Below are 19,978 nucleotides of genomic sequence, written 5' to 3'. Positions count from 1 at the left end.
CTATCTCTAGACCTAGCCATAATTTACATTATAGACACACAAATTCTGAAAATTACAATTCTTCAAATTTTGTTTAAAAAAAAAATCTTATGGCTAATAACACTAAATAGTCTACGCATTTCAAACTCTTGCCCTTTCTAGAGTTCTCTTCAGGACCACGCAGCTGAAACACAAAGCAAAAAAATAGACCTTAGCTTTCCTCTTAGAAACCCACCGACTCTTAAGATCAGAATGAACTTATTGTCTGCTACTTCTCACCTTTCATTAACCTTATTTCGGTGAATCAGAACCTTTCAATACCAAAGAATGTACCGGTTTTGGATTAACAAAGAGGTCCTAGTAGATATTCTTACTTGCATTTATGACGAGTGCTTGTTTGATGATAAAAAACAAACTTACATACAATCTTCAGCAAGCTTATCTCAAGGATCGCGGAGTGTGAATGTCAGGCTCCTACGAAATCCTGCATAGAATACAATTCCATTAGAAATGCGTCCAGCGGTGGATTTTGGCCAAACTACATATGTACAATACTGGTGTGCAGAAAAATGCTTACTTGCGCAGGAGTGATGTTGCACACGAGAGGAGGGGAAACAAGTCCTTGTCTCTATTCAGTGGTTTCTTGACGTGTTGTAACCTACAAATCAAACAGTCTGATTATACATTGGTGCCATACTCAATACATCTTCCTTTTCGGTATATCCACGCTTTGAGTGATTCTTACCTCCTTTTCCCATTGCAATCTCTTGTCAATGTCTCCCCCCGGGGTCTTTCGCTCGGATGGGACAGGCCGCAGCACGGGATTGGGTAGGCGGGCTCCGGCAGGCGCGAGCGGGCACAGGTGGCTAATTAGGTGAAAAGAGCGTGTAACGGCATTCTGAGGAGGCAGGAGGGTGGCGGGAGGTGCGTTTGTTTTCGTAAGTGCCTCATTAATGATTACTCTAATATTTATTTTTTTAGTGCGGTTTCCCTGTCATGGCAGCATAAGCAGAGCTGCTGGAGGCGCTCCGAGTTATTTAGGAGGCGGGCCGGGCCGACCTGCTCTCGGCGGAGGCCCGTCATGTAGTTGTGGACTTTCCAGGGCGACCGAGGCGGCAGGCAGCAAAGGGCATTCGGCGCGCTGTGGAGGCTGGTATGGCACAGCAGTCTGGCGTGGAGCGGCGCGCTCACTGAAGAGGAGGTCCTTCAGCGCTTGTGGAGCCAGGCGCCCCCGTGGCCGCCAGTGAAGAGGCAGGCACGCTCGCTGCCCCTAGGAGCGCAGCTGAGGGACAGTGAGGTTGTTCAGGAAACCCCCGGTGATTCTAACGTGAGATTGGGCCTGGGAGGTATTTTGAGAGATGGCGCAAGTGTGCCAGGTGCGCGCAGGGCACTTTCCAATAAGAATAAGCCGTGTGGGGGTAGAGGCCAGGGGCGGGATGGTGCTTCATTTCCTTTGGCCCTGGATGCGACGCTCGGGGATGGGGTGGCCCCTTTGGAAGTGGGAGAAGTGGAATTGCCCTTGCAAGGAAGAAGTGCGGTTTTGGACATGACCGAGCCCCTGCAGCCCCCAACGCTGGTTGTTTATTCTAGTGACTCTGAGGACACCAGTTTCAGAGATGAGCCTCAGGAAAATATTGAACGACAGTTAACACAGTGTGATTCTGTACGCAAAGTGATTGCGCAGTAAAATATACCAAACATGCAGCAAAGGGAGGGGGCTGGAGATGATAGTAGGTCCGTCACGGGTCTGGATTGCAGTGCGCAAGTTCCTTCAGATGATGATTCTGAGGACCATAGGGTAGACTTTGCTTCAGTTCTTGGTGGAGGGGGGGCCTTAAGGAGCCTTGTCCCCCAACGTTTGGAGGGTAAATTAGGTGGTTTTAGTGGGCCTACGAGCCATATCGAATATGTGTTTCCACGCGCCTGGTCGCCTGCGAGGCAGAGAACTTCTCAATATGCTCCTTTTGGGAGCATGACTGACGGTCAGTGGGGGTGGGTGCCTCATAACCAGAAGCCTAATTTGGAAGAGGTGAGTGGTAGTCCTGGGTTGAGTCTAGGGAAGAGGTCAAATGGTACACAACATTTTTCTTCTGTTAAAGGTGCGCAGAAGAGCAATTTAGGTTTGGCTCAGAAAGCGGGTCACAGAGTTTTTACTCTTCCCCCAGCGGCACATTGTGCGGTTGCCAACAAGGATGACTCGGCGGTCGGCGGGACACTTGCGGATTCTCTTCATGCGGGCACACCTAACGAGAGGAGGTCTGTCACAGATTGGCGACATTTTGATGGTGGTATAGGCGACGGCGCGTGCCCTGGTAGTAGTAATGAACAGTCTACTTGGGTTCACGACGACGTCAGGTTTGGCGTAGACAACAATGCTATGGAGGAAGGGGAATTATGCGATTTACCTGATAATGTGGAGTGGTTTGTCGAAGGGAGAGATTTGGGTGGGTATGGGAGGGGGGCAATCTAGTCTTAAAGAGGAATAGGGGAGAACATCACACAATCCTTTTCTTTTCACTCGTTACAGAAGTCAAGAGCGGATCTGTCAACCAAGGAACAGCTGCCTCAACAGCGTCAAGAGTGGAACGTCCTGCGGGCATTTCAAGAGAGAGCGTATCAGATTCCTAGAGGTAGGCGACAATGGTGGGCGGCTTGGGATGCTAATTTTCAAAATGTAGGCACACAACATAGTGAGTTGTTGGTGGGGCGAGACAAACAGGCAAGGACAGGGGCTAAGAAAATTGGTAAGTCGGCTGAGGACACGGAGGTAATATCTGCTGACGCTGTGAGGGAGGGGAGTGACGTGGTTGGGAAACAATCTGAGTCTCAGTCATTAACGAGTACACAGGGCTCTGAAGTGACTATTCACAAAAGGCTTTCATACATGGGTCTACCTATGCCGTTGGGAGCGCATTTCTCTTTGAGGACAAAACAGAGAATTTGGGACCATGAATATGTAGAGGTTTTTAAGCTGTTGCATAGGGCGATGGTACCATGGTTAGAAGTATATCCTGACTGGCAAGCAGCGAATAGATTTTGTTGGGGATTCCTGGAAGGGTTTCGGATTAGTTATCAGGGCATCATCCCGAAGACAACGCTTGGAGATTTTAGAATGATACAACATTTGTCTTGGCCAGATGGCCAGTCAGTCCATGATTTCATTTCCCCACTGGATACAATGGTCTCTTATATGTTAGTTGACGAGGCGTTAAAGATGGTCAACCATTTAGGAAAGGGCACTGAATTGGCTAAGTGCGATGTTAAATCAGCTTTTAGGTTGTTGCCAATCCACCCAGTAGATTTTGAATTGCTAGGCATGCTCTTTGATGGGGCCTATTATGTGGATAAGATGCTTCCCATGGGTTGTGCTGTTTCATGTGCGCTATTTGAGGTATTCAGCACCCTTTTACACTGGGTTTTTTCTCAAATATGGCGAAGGGGAGCAACATGTCACTATTTATTTTTTTGTAAAATATTTTATTAGAGTTTCAAAAGTAGTGCAATACACATATTTCAACCACAACCACTTAATCAGGTATCGTATCATAGTATCATATACACATTCAAGTATGCCAAAATCACAGATATATAAATGTATCATCATCTTGATATAACTTCGCTGAGTGAGCTTCGAGTCCAGTATTCACTCCTCAGAATCGTCGCTGCTGTCATTTCGGTCCGGAGGTGGTTCACAGATGTTTCCTCTATACTTGTTCCACGCTCCCCATATTTTGGACCATTTTTGGGGGCATCCCCTGTTACTAAACACCGCCCTTTCTGCTATCATGGCAGCATCCATGTCCTTACACCATACTGTTAATGTGGGTTGTTCTGCACTGCCCCATTTCTGTGCAATATTCCGCTTTGCTATCATCATTCCCATTGTAGCCCAATTCTGCCCTGCTCGTGTGAGGTAGTTCGGTTCCCAGACATTTAGCAGACAGCACCTGGGTTCTGGTAGTATTGTAACCCCTTCCGACTGTGACATCATTCTCATTACCCGGGCCCAGTATTCAGCTATTTTGGGACAGTCCCATATGGTATGGAAAAAGGTTCCAACATCCCCACACCCTCTCAGACAGTAAGATTGTGCTATTCGTCCCTTTTTGTGTAGGTTATGTCTTGTGTAGTATGAGCGATGTAGGATGCGCAATTGCACCAGTCTAAGACGTGAAGGAATGCCTACCTCCTTCGGGGATGCCAGTGCCTTCCGCCATTCAGAGTCGTCGCTCTCACCCACATCAGTGGACCACCTATCGCGCAGTGTTCCCATCAGATCAGGTAAATTGTTTATCAATTTCCGATACGTGAGCGAGGTCGCTCTTCTCGCCATGAAGTCTGTTAACAGTCGGTCCTCAAGGGGGGAGGATTCAGGGAGTTCTGTGTCATGTGTAAGTGCTGTCATTAGGGCATGTCTGATTTGATTGTATCTAAATAGTTCAGATGGGGCTAGGTGGTATTGCTGCCGTAGCTGATCGAAGGGTAATACTCCTCCTTTTTGCCATAAGTCTCCAATCGTAGAGATTCCAATATCATCCCAGCGATCAAAGCCTTTGCTGTACCTAAGTTTTCCTAGCCGCTTCGTGTCCCATAGCGGAGTGAGTTGTGTAAGCACCCCCTGCCAACCCAGTCGCGCCTGAGCTGTGTGCCATATCCCCAATGTGTGTCGCTGCGGTCCCGATTTCTGCAAAGATAATTTTTTAGCGTAGAGTGGAGCCAGCATCTCAACCACTCCCAACTGGTGTCTGTCCGCCTTCAGTGCTGGTTCGGTCGGGGGAAGATGCACCCATTGATGAATAACCTTCAATTGTGCTGCCCAGTAATAAAGTCTCACATCAGGGAGCGCTATCCCACCGTCATACCAACTGCGCACTAACTTTGCCTGCGCTATGCGCGGTGGTTTGCTGCCCCATAGCAGATTGGTAACCTGTGCCGTGATTGCTTTAAAATATGCGGGTTTCACGGGGTAGGGAGTGTTTTCTAGTATATATAGGAAACGAGGCAGTGCCATCATTTTTAATAGCGCCCCTTTCCCCAGTAGGGTGAGTGGTAAAGTTTCCCAGTGTCGAATATCTTGTTTTAAGCGTTCCAGCGGCGGTTTAAGATTCCTATTGTAGAAGTCTTCAGCATCAGCTGTGATGTGAATCCCTAAGTACTTGAACGTGCCCTCTGCTGTTGTAAGTGGGCAGTTGTCTGGGAGACGCGTAGGGGGACCGTGGAGCACATACATGACGGATTTGGACCAGTTTAAGGTGTATCCTGAAGCCCGTCCATAGGCCATGCATACATCCATTAGGCTAATTATGGAGCGTCTAGGAGCAGTGAGGTACAGGAGTATGTCATCGGCGTAGAGGGAGATCTTATCTTCCCATGTCTCTGTCCACCTAAGCCCATGTATCGTGGGTTCCCACCTTAGCCAGACCGCCAGGGGCTCCAGTACTAACGCAAATAACAGCGGTGACAGTGGGCAGCCTAGACGCGTGCCTCTCGCCAGTGGGAATGTTTCTGAGATGTGACCATTAACTGCGACATGTGCCATTGGTTTTGTGTAGAGTAAGTGGACCCAGGCACAGAACGTGGGCCCAAAGCCAAGATGCCTCATCACCGCGAATAAGAAGGGCCAGTGGACCATATCAAATGCCATATGGGCGTCAAGTGAAAGTATAACCGCCGGTTCTTGGACGTGCGCCGCTTGGGCCAGGGCGCCATGTAATCGTCTCAAATTGAGCGCTGTGCTCCTGCCCGGCATAAAGCCCGACTGGTCCTGGTGGATAAGTTTAGTGAGGTGTGGCATTAGCCTTATCGCTAGCAGTTTGGCAAGAATTTTGGCCTCTGCATTTATGAGGAAGATGGGCCTGTAAGAGGCGCACTGGTCTGCTGGTTTGCCTGGTTTCAGGATGGTAATTATGGTGGCCGTGCACTGGTCGTGTGGGAGTTTCCCCTCTTGTAAACTTTCCATAAACATGTGTAGCATATGTGGTGCTAGTGTGTCTGTCATGTTTTTATATAGTTCAATTGGTATGCCATTGGGGCCTGCCGCCTTGCCCGATTGTAACGCCTGTATGGCGGTGTGTATCTCTTCAACTGAGAGGTCCCTCTCTATGTCCTGTGCCTCTTCTGCAGTCAATTTAGGCATGGCCAAATCCTTTACGTAGGTCATAGCCTCTTCCTCCGCAATCACAGAGTTGGAAGAGTAGATTTCATGAAAGTGATGTGCCATCAGGGTGACTATGGCGTGGGGGTCTGTTACGCCAAGGCCATCAGGTGTGTTTATTTGCACTATCCATCTGCCCTCTCTATCTCGTTTATCTAACCATGCTAGCAGCTTTCCTGCCTTATCACCAATATCATATATTTTGTGTCGCGTATTTGCCATCTGCTGCCTGGTCAGTTCCGTCAAATGTTCCTTGTGGCGTGTCTGTGCTAGGTGAAGGGTGTTGGATGTGTCGGGGGTAGGGTCAGTGTTGTGTCTCGCCTCCGCCAACGACAATTCCATTTCCAGAGTTTGTCGTTCCCTCTGTTTTTCCCTTTTGTTATTTGTTATGGAGGATATGGCCTGTCCCCGGAGGACTGTCTTATATGCCTCCCACAATATAACAGAGGATGTCACCGACCCCTCGTTTTCCTGAAAGTATTGTTTTGTCGTCTTTTTAAGTGCTTTTTTGATTTCTGGGATTTTGAGGTAACCGGGGCTTATCGGGTATGTCCGGCGTTTTATGTGTTGATGGTGTGTATAAGTGAGTAAGATCGGGGAGTGGTCAGGAATTCCTCGGGGCCTAATTTCTATTTTATTGATATCTGTCAGACTACCCATAGAACCCACGAAGTAGTCTATTCTGGTGAGGCTATTGTGTACACTGGAATAATATGTGTATTGTTGTTCGGTAGGGTCGTATTTCCTCCTGATGTCGAGCACTCCCAGCGCTGCAAAAAAACTCCCTAAGCGGGATTCCCCCTGTGTGTTCGGCCTTCGAGAGTGTCTATCCATAGAGTTGTCGACCACCGAGTTAAAGTCTCCGCCAATGAGCAGCTCCCCCACCGGAAGTCCAAGCAAAAATTTACTCAAAGCTGGGAGGGCCACTGTCTGGAATGATGGGGGTATGTATACTGAGACAATATTTAGTTGTTTCCCCTCCCATTGCGTGTGTATAGCCGCGAATCTTCCTGCATCATCTGATTTAATTTCTTTTACAATTAGCGGAAATTGTTTTTTAACTAATATACCCACACGTCTTGAGTTCGACGTGAAGGCAGAGTGCGTTACCATCTTATAGCCCCACCTATCGAGTGCCTTAGTGGATGTACTAGTGAGATGCGTTTCTTGCATAAGTATTACTGCGGGGTTTACCCTTTTGATACATTGCAATACCAACCCGCGCTTAATTTTATCTCCCAGACCTCTAACATTCCATGTCATCACAGAGAGGGATGGGGCTACGGTGATAGAAGCTCCCCCTGGTCCAAGTAGGGATTCATCCCCCATAGTGGAAGTATGCAGTATCAGTGGCTTCTGCAACGTGTGGCGCAGCCAAACTAACGTGTGTGGTTGTGTATATGAGGATCTCATGCTCTATTACAATCTCGAAACTAGGAATCAATACCTGAAAAAACAAAACCCCAACTCCCCTCCCTCCCACTCACCCTGCCTCCCCGCTTAACGGACATACAACCGCCCGCCGCCCCAACTCAGCGGAGTGCTTTAATCCCCCAACCCGACCCAAAGTACTTGCTTGACGGGGTAGGAAGTCCTTGAACGACACAAACCCTCCTTCCAGTCCATGGCCTGCATCAGTCCGGTATCCAAGCCGGCAAGAACAGGTCTGCACGAGTGCTTCATGTTCATTCCGGGTGTTTAAACTTCACATTGTCATTCTTGGCCAAGAGTCTCTGTAACCGATCGTTGTGATCTCTCAGAGTCCGGGCTCCTTTCAGTCCAATTGCCCATGTCGTCGTCATCCTCATGGCGTTGATGGTTCTTGTTCCCACGGCGCGGTTTGCCAGCTCGCCGCCATCCCTCCAGCCAGTCATAGGCCTCCTCTGGTTTTTCAAAAAACCACGTCTTTCCCTCCGCCACTACCCTGAGCCTAGCCGGATATATCATGGAGTAGGGTATTTCCTGCTCTCGCATCGCCTTTTTGACTTCCATGAAATTCCGCCTGCGTCGGGAGACTGCCGCTGTATAATCCGGGAAGAAGGAGATTGTCAGTCAAATTCTGTATTCTGATCGGCGGGGAAACTCGTGCAGTTTGTAAAATGGCGTCCCTATCGCGGAAATTGAACAGTCTGGCGAGCACCGGTCTGGGAGGTGCCCCTGATTTACGTTTTCCGCCAGGTACTCAATGAGCTCTCTCCACCGAGAAGAAACTCGATAGTCCTTTGGGTTGCAAACGTGTTTTCACCAGGTCTTCAATGTAGAGGTCCATAGCTTGCAAGCCCTCACTTTCCGGAATACCTAAAATGCGCACGTTATTCCGTCGCGAGCGCCCTTCCTGATCATCAAGTTTTTCCGCCAGGATTTTGTATTCTGTCTCGAGTCGAGACAGCGCCTTCTGCATTGTCGCTGTGTCCGTCACTAGAGTTTTGGTGGTTTTCTCCACTTCAGTTACTCTGTCCGCCATTTTATGAAAGTCCGCTCTCAATAACGAGAGATCTGTAGAAATAGACCCTACTGTTGTTTGGAGACTAGATAGGGCTGCCATGATGTCTTCCAACGGCACTTTCTTTTCCCCTTCGCCGTTTGCCGTTTTTCCCCCGGAGGAGTTGCGTCCTTCTTGAAGTGGCGGATTGTTTTTGTCATATGCAAACTTGACGAGTTTAGCCTGTGCATGTTGGGTCCGTGGGCCCCTGCCCGCCATATTGATGTTGGCGGTGGCGTTGACGCAGATCACTCACTGCGTATTGCTAACGGTTCGCCCCCTTATCTGGTCTGTTAGCTTACGGATCGTCCGGTGGGGCCACACTTGAAAGCCAACCGCTTGAGCCAGGAAACAGAGTATGATACTGTTCTCTTTCTTTGGCAATGATTGTGGTGTCAGCGAACTATCGGTTGTGTTCCCGCGTCCGTACCGATCAGTTGAGCGTCGCCGCCGTAAATCGAGCCCCCGGCTGTGTGGTGGTCAACCAGGCCGCACCTCGTCTGCGTCCGCTCCGCTGTCCGACGTCGTCGGGTCTTATCAATCCCAGAGCTCGCCTGTCTGTATTTGTGTTGAAGACGCTGCCTATCTTGCTCCGGCACTCTCTGGTTACTCTCCCGTCGTGTTCTCCAGCTCGAAGATACTCCACGCGGTACACAGACAAAATATCGATATTTAAATATCGATATACAATTATATCGAAATTTAAATATCGATGGGACAAAATATAGAAGGTAAGTAATATCGATAAATTAAATATCGATATTAGTAATATCGAAGTTTTAAATATCGATGTCAGTAATATCGATGTTAATAATTTCGAAGTTACTAATATCGATTTTTAAATTATTTTTGTGTATATTATTATGTATTTATTATGTATTTAATTTAATTTTATGTAATTTAATTACATTTTGTATTTTAGTACTGTAGCGGGTTATGGGTTTATAGAGGAATAGGGTGGGATTTAATTTAATTATGTTAAATTAATTATTAATTAGTAGGAATTATAAATTAATATTTATTAATTGGTAATTATGTTTAATTAATTGGTAATTAATTTTAATTAATTGATTAATTGATACATATGTTCTGTAGAGGGTTGTGAGTTTACAGGGGAATAGGGTGGGAAGTAATTTAATTATGTTAAAATAATTATTAATTAGTAGGAATTATAAATTAATATTTATTAATTGGTAATTAATTTTAATTGGTAATTAATTGTAATTGATTAATTGATACATATGTTCAGTAGCGGGTTGTGAGTTTATAGGGGAATAGGGTGGGAAGTAATTTAATAATGTTATATTAATTATTGAGTAGGAATTAAAAATTAATATTTATTAATTGGTAAATATTTATAATTATTTGGTAATTAATTTTAATTAATTGATTAATTGATAATTATGTTTTGTAGTGGGTTGTGGGTTTATAGTAGCAATTATAAATTAATATTTATTAATTGGTAAATATTTATAATTAATTGGTAATTCATTTTAATTAATTGATTAAATGATAATTATGTTTTGTAGTGGGTTGTGGGTTTATAGGGGAATAGGGTGGGAAGTAATTTAAATGTAATTAAGTAATAATGTTCTTTCATTAATTGTTTGGCTAATTATCTAATTGTTAATTAATTATTAATTAAATATTATGAAAAGCTATGTAGAATTTTTTTTTAATTACATATATATTGTTCACATGTTTGTAATAATTATGTATTGGTATTTGTAAATGGTTTATATTTATTTTATAGTTAATATTTATTTTATTTTATTTAAAATAAAATATTTATTTATAAGTATGTTATTTTTACTCCGACGGTATTCAACATTTTCCCTAATGTTGCACTCTTTGGAGTAGGAATAGTAATTTTTACCCCTATGCTATCCAACACTTTCTTTACTGTTGCGCTCTTTGGAGTTGGAATAGTAATTGTTACCCCTACGCTATTCAACTCTTTCCCTACTGCTGCACTCTCTGGAGTGGGAATAGTAATTGTTACCCCTACGCTATCCAACTCTTTCCCTACTGTTGCACTCTCTGGAGTGGGAATAGTAATTTTTAACCCTATGCTATACAACACTTTCCCTACTGTTGCACTCTTTGAAGTGGGAATAGTAATTTTAACCCTCACACTATCCAACAATTTCCCTACTGTTGCACTCTCTGGAGTGGGAATAGTAATTTTAACCCCTACGCTATCCAACGCTTTCCTTACTGTTGCACTGTCTGGAGTGGGAATAGTAATTTTCACCCCTACGCTATCCAACACTTTCCCTACTGTTGTACTCTTTGGTGTGGGAATAGTAATTTTAACCCTCCCACTATCCAACATTTTCCCTACTGTTGCACTCTCTGGAGTGGGAATAGTAATTTTAACCCCTACGCTATCCAACTTTTTCCCTACTGTTGCACCCACTGGAGTGGGAATAGTTATTTTAACCCCTACGCTATCCAACGCTTTCCCTACTGTTGCACTGTCTGGAGTGGGAATAGTAATTTTTACCCCTACGCTATCCAACACTTTCCCTACTGTTGCGCTCTTTGGAGTTGGAATAGTAATTTTTACTCCTACGCTATCCAATGCTTTCCCTACTGTTGCACTCACTGGAGTGGGAATAGTAATTTTTACCCCTATGCTATCCAACTTTTTCCCTACTGTTGCACCCACTGGAGTGGGAATAGTAATTTTTACCCCTACGCTATCCAACGCTTTCCCTACTGTTGCACTCACTGGAGTGGGAATAGTAATTTTTACCCCTACGCTATCCAACACTTTCCCTACTGTTGCACTCACTGGAGTGGGAATAGTAATTTTTACCCCTACGCTATCCAACACTTTCCCTACTGTTGCGCTCTTTGGAGTTGGAATAGTAATTTTTACTCCTACGCTATCCAACACTTTCCCTACTGTTGCACTCTTTGGAGTGGGAATAGTAATTTTTACCCCTATGCTATCCAACTTTTTCCCTACTGTTGCACCCACTGGAGTGGGAATAGTAATTTTTACCCCTACGCTATCCAAGACTTTCCCTACTGTTGCACTCACTGGAGTGGGAATAGTAATTTTTACCCCTACGCTATCCAACACTTTCCCTACTGTTGCACTCACTGGAGTGGGAATAGTAATTTTTACCCCTATGCTATCCAACTTTTTCCCTACTGTTGCACCCACTGGAGTGGGAATAGTAATTTTAACCCTCCCACTATCCAACACTTTCCCTACTGTTGCACTCTTTGGAGTGGGAATAGTAATTTTTATCCGTACGCTATCCAAAATTTACTTAAGTTTTTTAATTAGTTTTACATTAGTATTAATTGTTATTTATATGTATATAAATTGATTTGTAAATATTATATTTTAATGTATTAAGTTATTAAAAAAATATTTTAGAGTTACAATTGATTATGTATATATTATATGTATTATATTTTTATTATTATTACTTTTTATTACATCATTTATTAATTATAAATATTATAATATATTTTTAACTATGTTTATTATATTTATAAGTATTATTTTTTTAATATTACATTTTATTTACATTTAAAAAAAACGATATTTTCTAAAAAAACGATATTTTTGACATCGATATTTTTTCTCTCGATATTTTTGTACTTACCTTTTTGTAGATAGGATCCCGATATTATTGTCCTCGATATTTTTGTTGCGCTATTTTTGTATTGCGATATTTTTGTGGTCGATATTATGTCAGACATTCACTCCAGGCCCCGGTCTTTGTTCGAACGTCAGGCTGGATTTCGGGATTCTCGGTAATTCTGGCCTCCGGTGTCCGATTTCGGCTGGATTTTCGCCTATCCCCGCCTCTCGGCCCCGGGCTTCTGCTCAGGCCTCTGGACTGGCGTTATGTACCGGATTAGTGGTCGGATTGACGTAAAGGGCTGTGTCGTCCGCGGAGCTCCCATACTAAGCAGCCATCTTGCTCGGCTGTTAGCGACGCCCCCTCACATGTCACTATTTAGATGATTTTCTTTTCATGGGAAAAAGCACGGCCACAAGATTGCCAAAATGCATTGCAAAAATTTTAGGAATTGACTTGCGAGTTAGGTGTGCCGCTAGCGCCAGAGAAAACTGTGGGCTCTGGTACGAGGTTAACCTTTTTAGGTATTGAAATAGACACAGTCGAAAGGATAGATCGTTTGCCACAGGACAAGCTGCAGGAGATTGCAGCCTGTGTCACCAGTGTATTGGAAAAATCAAAACTTGAGCTTAGACAAGTGCAACGCTTGTTGGGTTACTTACATTTTGCATGCCGAGTCATTAGAGCAGGACATACTTTTTGTAGAACATTAGGCATGGCTATGTCGGGTGCTTGGCTGCCCCACCACAGGATTCGCATTTCCAGGCAAGTGAAGGAGGATTTGAAGGTTTGGTTACTTTTTCTACAAGAGTGAATGGGGTGCCATTGCATTTCATAGGAGCAAATGTTGTGGCAGGTATAGCTGTATTCTGATGCAGCGGGTTCCACAGGTTTTGGTATCTTTTGGGATGGGCGGTAGTGCGCTGAACGTTGACCAGAGAGTTGGACCAAACAAGGGAGGAGTATTGCATTTTTAGAACTTTTTCCCCTGATTGTGGCAATCATGGTTTGGGGCAGGGAATTTCAGAATAGGTCGGTATTTTTCCACGTTGATAACATGGCAGTAGTGAATCTTGTCAACCATCAAAAAGCTAAGGATTTGAGGGTTTTGCGCCTGCTTAGGGAGTTCATGCAACATTGTTTTTAAAGCAAAATACATCCCGGGAGTTAATAACTGCATTGCGGATGCCCTGGCTCGTTTCAATTGGCAGCGATTCCATACTTTGGCGCCAGGGGCAGAGGCGAGCCAAACACCAATTCCAGACAGGATTTGGGCCCTAGGGGATTGAGAATTACTCAGCTGATAGAAAACTCCTTGGCTGACACCACTAAGAGGAATACAGACAGGCATGGGCGGGGGTTCATCAGTTATGTACAGACTGTTCACCCCAGGACCAACGCACAAGTACTGACTCCTATTATCTTGGATTTCATTTTAGCATTGTCTGATAAGAGTTTGTCGCCTACTACGATAAGGGGTACATTGACTGGGGTTTCCTTTTATGGCTGTTTACATTGGGGTTTTGACCGGTAGATAGCTTTCTAGTTGCAAGAATGTTGAAGGGTTTGAGTAAAGGGATAGGTACCGTTTCTAGACCCCGTGCACCCATCACTTTCCAATTGTTGCAAAAGATTTTAAGGGCCCTCCCTGATTGCTCTTATAATGCTGAGGAGGTGGCTTCATTTCGACTTTGCATGATATGGTTATTTTTGGGAGCGTTCTGAGTATCTGAATTGTTGGGTATAAGGGGCGAGGAGGGGCTACATTCTAAAGAAGTGACATTGGAGGACAATAGAATTAGGATCTGGCTGAAACGCTCCAAAACGGATCAGTTGGGCAGGGGCGTTTGGGTTTTTCTTAGCAGTGGTGGATTTAAAGGTTGTAGCCATGTTTTGGAGTGGAAAAACCTTCAAGTAGCATCCAAATTTCAGAGCAGGGGTTATTTTTGTACATAATACTGTTTTTCATATTTCCAGCGCCCATTTGTTAGCTGTTCTAAGGAAGGCATTGCTATTCATAGGTGAAAACCCAGCAGCATATGCTACACACTCTTTTAGGATTGGGGCAGCCACGGAGGCGGCAAGACTGGGTTTGGGTTGGGAGGCCATCAGAAGGATAGGAAGATGGAAATCGAGTTGCTGTGCTCATTATGTGCGCAAATTATGTTTTTTGGTTTCTTTGTGGTTTGTGTTCCTAATTGTTTTCTCTGCCTAGGTGACATTCGCGGTTTTCCTAGGAAAAAACAAAATCTGGACTGTCGGGCATTCCTTTGTCAAATTGGCAGCTATCTTCGCTGAGTAACAAATTTATGGTCAAAGCCTCGGCATTCCCAGCGAAGGACACAAGCTGCAATGGCGTGGAAAAGGTGGTTTGAGGTGGGATGACCTGTTTCCTAAGATTGCCAAGATGAGGTATGACAGAGGTTTGCCAGCTTTGTTAGTGATCCATTTTGGTGAAATCGACTTGGTGCCACTTTCAGGTCTGACATTAATAAAACGTATGCAGCTTGACTTAACAGTCTGAAAAGACAATTGGTTGGGCACCTGCATTGTGTGGACTGCATTTATTTACAGACAACGCTGGCGGAATGCTAGGGATCACTCAGCGATGGACAAGGCTCGAAGAAAACTGAATAGAGCTATGAAGGTTTTTTGTGCAGGGATGGACATACATTACATATGTCACGATAACATAAATAGCAAAGAAGGCCACTTGCTTAGGGGTGATGGGGTACACCTTTCTCAATTAGGCCTGGCTTATTACCTGCTTGAGCTGCGCGATTTCTTGGCAAAAGAGCTTGGGGTTAATTTATGGTGCACGGTGAACATTTTCATTTTCAGAGTCTGGTGGGGTCCAGGAAAACTCTTTGGTTTTCCTGGGTGGCGGTGTTTTTGGGGTGGGTAAGTCTGGAGCGGGCTTACCTATCCTCCAGTGGGGAAAAAGAAAGGGGAAAGAGGTAACGGTATTAAATGAAAGGATATGAAACACATGGTTGAAGGAATGGTTACAACATATGGTTGATGGTTTCCGTATGAAATGCTAATATTTAAATGCATGAAATTTTTAAAGGTTTTGGCCCTATTTTACTAAATTGTTGATGAATTGCCAGAATTTGAGTTTACCTGATCGAAAATAAAGGTGGCCTTTTTTGCTATTGTAAACAAGTGTCTGGGTCTGTTTATTTTGGGCGATGACTCGGCTAACCAAACAGACGTCCGCCGCTGTGGCGTCTATCCTTCCGCCTTGTATGTAAGCAACCTGCGGACTCGCTTCTATGTCCACGTATCTTCGTTGAATCTATAATGATAAAGATTCGATTAAACCTCTCCTTTCAAGGGTCTCCTGACCTTATCTGTTGTGAGTTACGTTTTGGGGGTAACCTAGGCCTCCCTTTGGCATGGGAGGTAGCGCGGGGGCAGAGTGCGCTGCGACCAGTAATCCACACCGACACTGGGTAACAGTCGGAAGTGACGTCCCCGAGCGGACGTCATCCTTTTATTTAACCCCGCAGGCCACGCCTTGCCTGCGGATGTAGGGATGCGTGTGTGCGTGCAGCGACTAGAGCGCTGTGGGCATTACATCCCTATACAACTATATATTTTTGTTTAACGAACAAAAGTCTCGTAGTGCAAACATTTGGAGAAAAGTAACACTCAAGTACTTGCGTGTCCATTGGTGACATCTTCAAGGTTTCAGCAGGCAAGCATAGTCTCTTAGTCTCTGACTGGGTGGTGGATTGGGCCGCAGGCTGTAACGCTGGGAGTTGGCCCTCCCACTTTCGGCGTCTTGGCGCGTGTTTCTGGCCATGACGGGAGGTGTCGGTGGCACCAGCGCTGATTCGTGTCCTTCTGCCTGGCTCCCACCCATTGGGTTGTCTTCTCCTTCTTCGGGAGCTGCGGCCACGTTCGAGTCGGTTTCCCTTTCGCCTTCCTCGGATGGTTGTCTGTCCCTTGGCGGGATGGCTTTGAACCAGGAGGTGTTCCTGGATACTTCCTCACCTTCTTTCTGTGCTGTGACCATGGTTCCTCTTGTTGATGTAACTGTCCAGGAGCCTGGCTCGTATCGGGTTTGGAATTTTCCCCCTGGACGTCTGTTCCGAATAAGCACCCGAGTCCCTGGGATTACCCTTCTGGGTATGGCTTTTCTGCGATGGCTGGCTCGCTGGTTTCCTTCGCGCCTCCGTTCCTGAGATTCACCAACGGCACCTGGTGGTGGTGTCCACCCCGGGGCACTGGGAAGAAGGTCTCTTCGTGGTCCTTGAAACATAAGAGCCCATGGGCTCCTAGGGTGGTGCAGTGAGGGGTGCTCCTATACTCCTGTAGGAATTCGTGTAGCCTCTGCTCAGGATTGACCTGCTCCACCACTGCTATCCGGAAGACTTTGTTTAAGATCCGCATAAATCTTTCCACGTCCCCATTCGCTTGAGGCCGGTGCTGGATTCCCCTTTGTCGAAGAAACGTGGCAAAATCAGTCCCTTGGAAGGGTGGTCCGTTGTCGCTCCGTACTTCTGATGGATACCCAACCGTGGAGAACATCTTCTCTAATGCCGGCCCCACGTGTGAAAATGCCGTGGACGCCACCTTCTCCACCAGTGGGTACTTCGAGTAGGCGTCGATGGCCACTAATGTGTGTCCTTCCCCTGGGAAACTCCCAAAGTCTATACTGATCTTGGTCCAGGGAGAAGTACAGGCTTCTTCAGTGATCACGGGTAGTGGTATTTCAGGGTCACTGGTTAGCTGACAGGCCATGCAGTTCCTCACATATTCCTCCACCATGCTCTCTAACTCCGGGAACCACACCTTTTCTCTCATTCGTGTCTTCATCTTCGTAGTCCCCTGGTGGTCCCCATGGGCCAGCTGCACGGCTCTGTGTCTCAGGTTCTGGGGAATGACCAGGCGTGATCCTCTCAGCAGCACCCCTTCCTCTGTAGCGCTCAGTTCATGCCGAATCCGCCACATCTTCGTGAGCGACTCTCTGTCTCCCGCGGACCAGGAGTTGGGTGGGCGGAGGTAGTCAGCCCACGACCCTTCTTGAACCGCCTGCAGTGACCTCAGATAGATGTTGTCATTGGCGGCTGCTTCCTTCACTTCCTCTATCGTCATGCTCTGGGGGCACGATGTGAGTGCTACCCACTGTGCATATTCCTCACAACCTTCGTCTTCTGCCTCTGGTTCTGGTGTAGACGGATGTCGCGATAAGAAATCTGCAGGGTTTTTGGCCCCCGGCCGATATACGACTTCCATCTCATACGGTTGGAGTTGGATCACCCACCGTTCTATGCGAGGTGGCGGGTGTGGAGCCGTCCCTTTGAAAAGGGGCACCAACGGTTGGTGGTCAGTGACCATGACAAAGGAGTGTCCTCGCAGGTATAGGTGAAAGTGGCCACAGGCCCACTTGATAGCCAGAGCCTCCCTCTCGATCTGGGCGTACCTGGTCTCGGTTGGAGTGAGGGCCTTACTGGCGAACGCTACCTCTGTCCACTGGCCGGGTTCATGTTCTTGGGTCAACACTGCTCCAAGGCCCACTGGGCTGGCGTCCACTATCACTTCCGTGCGCTTCGTGGGGTCAAAGTATGAGAGGGTGGCCTTCTCCAGGAGAGCGTCTTTGATTCCCTGGAATGCCTCGTCTTCCTTCGGGCACCACTGCCAGATGGCATCGGATTTGGTCAGTGCTCGTAGAGGTTCGCTGCGAGTGGCCAGGCCCGGTATGAATACGCCACAGTAAGTGGCCATCCCGAGGAAGCTTCGGATTTCCGTCGGGGATTTTGGCGCTAGGGCATCCTTGATTGCTTTGGACTTCCTTGGATCTACCTGGATACCCTCCTGGTTGAAAACGTATCCAAAGAACTCGATAGATGGTTGGAAAAATTGACACTTTTCCTTATGGAGGGTTGCTCCATGGGCACTCAGTCTCTTCAAGACATCCCGAAGGTGTTTGTGATGTTCTGATGCGGTGGTGGATGTATCAGGATGTCATCACTGACATTTATTACCCCCGGCAGCCCGGACAGGAGTTCTCTGATGGTATTTTGAAACACCTCCGCCGCTGAGGAAATACCAAAGTTCAACCGCTTATACCGTCGTAGGCCAAGATGGGTGCTGAACGTGGTAATGAACCGGCTCTCCTTCGCTAGTGGTAACTGGTGGTACCCAGCGTTTAAATCAATCTTTGAAAACCACTTTAACCCGTTCACATCAGCAATGATGTCATCCATCGTGGGGGTCAGGTGTCTCTCTCTCCGGATTGCAGTATTTGGTAACCGCATGTCGATGCACAGGCGTATTTCACCCGGTTGCATGGGCTTCTCTACAATCACCATCGGTGATACCCACGGGTTGGGTCCCGTGACCTTTTCTATGACGCCCAAGTTTTCTAACTTTTCAAGTTCTTTCTCCACCAGTGGGCGTAGGTGAAAAGGTACCCGGCGGTGCCGCAGGGCGGTGGGAGTGAATGACCTGTCGATGTGTAGCTTGATTGGTTTACATTTTATACAGCCCAGGCCTCGGAATAGTTTGGGGAAACGTCCCAGTAGCTCCTCTACCTGGTGTGCCCTGATGCGGTTGGCAAACGCTATCAGTTTCAGGTCCTCAGCCGTGTGACTACTTAGCAACGTGCCAGCCTCTCTGTTGATTATGTGAATTGTCGCTGTTATCTCCGACTCATCGGCCTGGATGGGTATTGTGATTTTTCCTTTGAGGGGTAGTTGTGGGTCCGCTCCATATGCGAAAATCCTTGTCTTGGATGGCAGTATCTGGGGCCGTGGGCGCAGTTTTCGGAATTGTTGCAGACCCATTACATTCACAGTGGATCCGGGGTCGATTATCGCCTTGACTTCGTTTCCCGCCATCTGTACAATGCACTGGGTTGTGGCCGCCGCCGCCGCTGTTGTTGTTGTTGTTTGAGTTCTCGCGCGATTGACACGATGTAGGCTTCTTTGTCCTCTGACTCCGAGTCGTCATCCACCGTGGGTAGGTGTCTCTCTGTCTTTGATGGCGACGGTTCTGCTATCGACAGATGCCGAATAGCTTTGGTAGGCATGCGTGACCTTTTCAAGGTCTTTGTCGTATTCCTCTTCCGGCACACTGTCGCAAAGTGGTTTGGAATTCCACAATTCGAGCAGGTTTTGCCCTGTGCTGGGCAATCTTTGGCCGCATGGGGCTCATGTCCACAATATCCACACCGTGTCCGGGACTGGTCCTTCCGGTAGTCTCTCTGGGGTGGTCCGCGTGGCTGAGTCTTTACCGCATCTGCTTGCTCGCTCTTGACAGCCTCTGATTTGATTTGGGGTTTGTGGAGGGCTTGTTCCATGGCTGTAGCCCTTACATTCGAGAGGTCATGGGACCTGGCCAAGATTAGTATATCTTCTAGTGAGATCCCTGGTTTGCGTAGTATCGACCCTCTCAACGCCTTGTCTCTACACCCTTGTATGATCTGCCTCCGTATGGCTTTCGGTTGATCCTCGTCGGTACAGGAACTGGCTAGTTCCCTTACACGGGCATAGAACTGGTCCATGGTCTCGCCTTCCCTCTGGCGTGCCTGTCCCAATTTGAAAACTTCAAAGTCTAAGTTCAGTTGTGGGTCAAAATGACCGTTGAGGGCAGCCACTGCGGCATCATAATCACCCGCCGCCCCCGTGTTGGGCAGGTGTTTGAATAGTCGAAATATCTCGTCCCCTGCATAGTGTAATAAGAGCGACCGCTTCACAGCTTTGTCTGTCTCTCTTCTGACTACGAAATAGTTTTCCAGTCTCTCAATCC

The 19,978-nt window shown here is 46.6% G+C and overlaps 1 long non-coding RNA gene across 1 annotated transcript; it reads left to right on the top strand.

Moving 5' to 3' along the window:
• The first annotated feature begins 859 nt into the window (after positions 1–859).
• Positions 860–15,375, top strand: LOC144754195 (uncharacterized). Its single transcript, XR_013594679.1, has 3 exons — positions 860–917; positions 2,507–2,609; positions 14,436–15,375. It is a non-coding gene; the product is annotated as an uncharacterized LOC144754195 (long non-coding RNA).
• Positions 15,376–19,978: the final 4,603 nt, after the last annotated feature.

Source organism: Lissotriton helveticus, chromosome 5_1, assembly GCF_964261635.1.
Source record: "Lissotriton helveticus chromosome 5_1, aLisHel1.1, whole genome shotgun sequence".
NCBI lineage: Eukaryota > Metazoa > Chordata > Amphibia > Caudata > Salamandridae > Lissotriton > Lissotriton helveticus.
The sequence above is the reverse complement of the archived record's forward strand: the minus strand, read 5'-3'. Positions and strand labels throughout refer to the sequence as shown.